At 47.2% G+C, this 4701-nt stretch overlaps 1 pseudogene; it reads right to left on the reverse strand.

Annotated features, from left to right (window-relative positions):
- Positions 1–1819, reverse strand: part of LOC124648647 — a 33844-nt pseudogene extending 32025 nt beyond the window's left edge.
- Between the last annotated feature and the right edge of the window lie 2882 nt (positions 1820–4701).

Raw genomic sequence — 4701 nt, forward strand, 5'->3', positions numbered from 1 at the left:
TGAGTCGAGTTCACCTATCTTTCTCCACCTCAAGAAGCAAACATTTGTGTGAGCTATATTCATTGATTCTTACATACTTGCTTGTGCACTTATTATATTACTCTATGTTAATGATATCCATGAGATATACATGTTGCAAGTTGAAAGCAACCGCTGAAACTTAATCTTCTTTTGTGTTGTTTCAATACCTTTTGCTTTGAATTATTGCTTTGGAGTTAACTCTTATGCAAGACTTATTGATGCTTGTCTTGAAGTGCTATTCATGAAAAGTCTTTGCTTTATGATTCACTTGTTTACTCATGTCATCACCATTGTTTTGATCTACTGTTCTCTACATATCTTGTACAAATAGTATGATCAAGGTTATGATGGCATGTCACTCGAGAAATTATCTTTGTTATCGTTTTACTGCTCGGGACGAGCGAAGACAAAGCTTGGGGATGCGTCGTCTCCAACGTATCGATAATTTCTTGTGTTCCATGCCACATTATTGATGTTATCTACATGTTATATGCACACTTTATGTCATATTCGTGCATTTTACGGAACTAACCTGTGTACAAGATGCGAGTGCCGGTTCATTTTCTGTTTTTGGTTTCGAAATCTAGTAACGAAATATTCTCGAATCGGACGAAATCACGCCAAAGATCTTAGAATCCCCGGAAGCATCAGGAGACACGAAGGGACAGAGCACAGACCCACCACACCATCTGCAGGCGGCCTAGGGGTGGCCGCCGCCCCCTAGGGGTTTGGCCAGCCTTCGGCCCCACGGCCGCCCTCTTGGCCTATAGAGAAGCCTGGATCGAGAAAACCCGACACCAATTGACGAAACCCACGAAACCTGCCGGGCCGCCGCCATCGAAGCCAAGATGCAGGGGCCAGGATCTCTGGCATTCCGGCACCTGCTCGGACGGGGAAGATGCCCGGGAAGGCTTCTCCATCTTCCAATAATCATGAAACATGAAAAATAGATGAAATAACATAAGTATTATCTCCAAATATGAAATATATCAATGAATAACAACAAACTATGATATAAAATAGTGATGCAAATTGGACGTATCACCCCTGGGCGTTGATTTCGTCCAATTCCGAGAATATTTCCTTACTAGGATTTCTGAAACCAAAAACAGCAGAAAACAGCAACTGGCTCTTCGGCATCTCGTCAAATAGGTTAGTGCTGGAAAATGCATAATAATGACATATAATGTGTATAAAACATGTGAGTATCATCATAAAAGTAGCATGGAACATAAGAAATTATAGATACGTTTGAGATGTATCAGTTCTTCACGTAGAACCATCCGGCGTTCCAGTACCGGACGGACTCGTGGGAAGAGTGAGAAGGATACATCCTACCAGGGCGGAGCATGAAAGTCATGCTTCCGCAGTTCACCATGGCTTTGTCCTTTGTTTCCTTCTTAACTCGGAATAAAAACTGCCACAGGCGAACGTCGGGACTAATTCCGAGATGCCCCTCGCAGAGCGTCACGAAATTCAGAAGGAGCAGATAGGAGTTGGGACAGATGTTGTGTGGCTGAAGGCCGTAGGTGGAGAGGACAGAGAGGAAAAACTCCGAGCAGGGGAGCGATAGACCGCGCTCTACCCAGGCCTTCGTCAGGACGCACTCGTCCGGATCCGGCTTGGGAGTGAAGGAGTCTTTCATGAAACTCCAAGTTGGAGAAATCATGCCCTCGCTCTGGAGGCCTCTGAGCTCCGAATCCTTGACCTCGCATGGCCACCACTGCCCTTTTTCGCCCTCCCGGATCCGGGCCTTGGAAGCCTTCTTCATCTCCACCTCTTGCACTTTAGCGGCCATCCGTGCTTGTCCTTCAAGTTCTTCTTGGATCTCTTGTAGAGTTGGGATCCGGCCTAATGTGTTGCTGGAAGATGCGGAGAATGGTTGAGCTAATCTGGTGTCGGAAATATGCGGTGGCAGGAAAGCTAGTGGTTCCGGACAGCTTGGTTCTAATGAACTGGGCTCAGGGCTATTCGGAGAACTACCAGTACATTTTGGTGAGCTAGATGACATGCTTCCGGCTGCACCCATATGATAAGCTAAGCTGAGTAACCGGAACTAATCTACGTCTAAACTTCTTCTTCTTCTACGGGTCTTGCGGACGCACCGTTAATGGCGCGACAGTTCTTCGTCGCGCCGGCGAGGATGAGGTTGCCGGACGGAGCACGTTGAGCTCCGCTTGACCACGAATCGGCGGCGGATCGGATTTCCCGATCAACCGCGACGATCTCAGGTCGTGGGTGGCCTTGAAGCGGCGGCAGGCGAAGGTCTCCGAGAAGAAGCTCGCCGGAGTTCAGATCCGGTGGGCGGCGCTGTCGGGAGGAAGAAGATGAAGTGGATGAGTGGTGATACGAATGAAAAATTACCGGACGCAGCGGGTATTTATAGACCACGCGCGGAGATTCGTGAGCCGGATCCAACGGCGGAAACGGAACGGTCACACCGTTGGATGGCCGCCACGTGTCTTAGGTTAAAACGGTGAAATCGAGGAAGCGGTAACTAGAACTGAGCAGATCCGGAATTTCCGGCTGAAGATTCGCATCTCTGAAAATTTAGCGCGGAAAAAGGGGAAGTTCAGCACAACGTATGCGAAAAATCTGCTAAGATACCATTATAGAAGAACAATGATTTCCGGTTGAATGAGATCGGAAACAAGAAAAGTTTTGGAACCTCTTCAAGATTCTCTTCGGATCCGAGTTGAATGAAATCGGATGAATGATGAATCTCGGAGAACTTCGGGGGCTACTGTTGTGGGTATTCTTTATGGGTATATCAACGGCATGGCCTAGATCCGGCAAGCCCGGGTGGCCCACATACGGTGATGTGGCATGTGGCCCATCGGGCGACCCAGTTGCTGTAGATCAAGATGGATGAAGTCCAGCCTAGGAGCAAGGAGCCGGATCAACCGACCTACGAAGGAGGCCGGATCCGTGAAGGCCCATGAAGTATCCGGATCCAGTACGACCATGAAGGAAGGCGGATCCTTGACGTACACAGCAGGATATTGTACCGTAGTTAGGCAACTTGTATTCCGGCTAGGACTCTCCATGTAAACCCTAGATTCGTGCGCCTTTATAAGCCGGATCCTGGGAGCCCTAGAGGCACAACCACAACTCATTGTAACTACGCGAAAGCGTCCAGATAATTCCAGACAAGCAGCAGTAGGCCATGTCATCGAACAGGTGTTCCGAAGCTGGGTAAATCGCGTACCACCGTCCCGAGGACTCTCCGCCCTATGGCCCCTACTTCTTCTCCCGCTCGTGAGGATCCCTCCTCCGAGGTACCGTCGAATAGGCAACGACAGTGGCCTAGCATGCCGTGGGGATTTAGAGATCAACCCATGACCATCATCATTGGAGAAGACGAAGCAGAGGCAACATAGGGGCCTAGGGGGCTCCCTATGGGCGTAAAATTATGCATGTGGGAGACGAGTCAATATGCGACGTCTCCGTCTTCGAGCATATCCTCTAGGTATCCTACTTTCGATGTTTGAGGGGCCGGACTAGAGATGATGGTGGATGCGATTTCATCAACAATTATGCGCACTTCGGTGGAAACACAAGATCACCGACCAAGCTATGTCAACGCGCGCCTAGTTCACGCCCTTGCTAACTGTGGTGGATCGAGGCTAAATTGTGGGGGATTATCAAAATCCCGAGATTGACCTATGGTCCGAGTCATCACCTCCAGAGCGCACGTGCGACGTCCGCTTCTTGAAGGTTTAGCTTAGGAGTTGTGTATTTTTTCGTTGGCGTCTGCCTTTTTTCATATGGTTATAGGGCGGCTTTGGATTTTCTTCTCGGGATCAAAAATGTTTGACTGCTAGATTTTACATGATGAATAAGAAAGGTTGTATGCGTCTCTCTATGTAGAGACCCGGGCTTTGTTCCTTTTTATTTTATAAAAAAATATGGCAAATCCTTCTTCCTATGAAAAGACTAACCATTGGTTGGACAGTTAGAAGACAAGTATTTTCAGACTTATTCGCACACCATGTCCATATAACTTGGCCGATCTTAAAATTTTGTGAGGACATAGTTTAATAGACATTGTATGACTGTGTCAATATGATTTGCTTAGCGAGTGGGTCAACATGATTAATTGTGTACGCACATGTATGAGTCTATGTCATATTGTCATATTATCTGATGTTTCTATAAAAAAGATCTGATTATTAGAGCTCTTTGGAAAACCAGGGGATATCACTGCTCTCGGCCAGGCTGCGTTGCATCAAAAGCTAGCACGCTTGCCTTAGTTGGAAGTTGACACCAAAGAAAGTCAACTAATCCCATCATGAAATGGCCCCTAGCAAAGGCGAGCAACCACCGCCGACAACAGAATCTGGAAGAGCTTGACGTGAGAAAGAAGAAACACGCGAGCTAGAGAGAGAGAGCAACAACACTGCCATTTTCAGCGTGATGCACGTGCACGCTTTGCCTTTTCTGACCGAGTGTGTAACCACCATACGACAATTTGTGCTGCTCATGGTAGCCGAAATTCCTAGTAGCCATCCATCAATATATTCGGCATCGATCTCCCATTTTTGTATTAGTGGTATAATCTAACTCGACTCGACCCCTTTTATCTTGATCCTTTTGGTTTAGGAGATGATATAATTTGAATTGTCTGTTCACTATTATAGGAGACGAATCATATGTCCGTCAAAAGATATTTTAGTCGAT

This window comes from Lolium rigidum, chromosome 4 (assembly GCF_022539505.1).
Source record: "Lolium rigidum isolate FL_2022 chromosome 4, APGP_CSIRO_Lrig_0.1, whole genome shotgun sequence".
NCBI lineage: Eukaryota > Viridiplantae > Streptophyta > Magnoliopsida > Poales > Poaceae > Lolium > Lolium rigidum.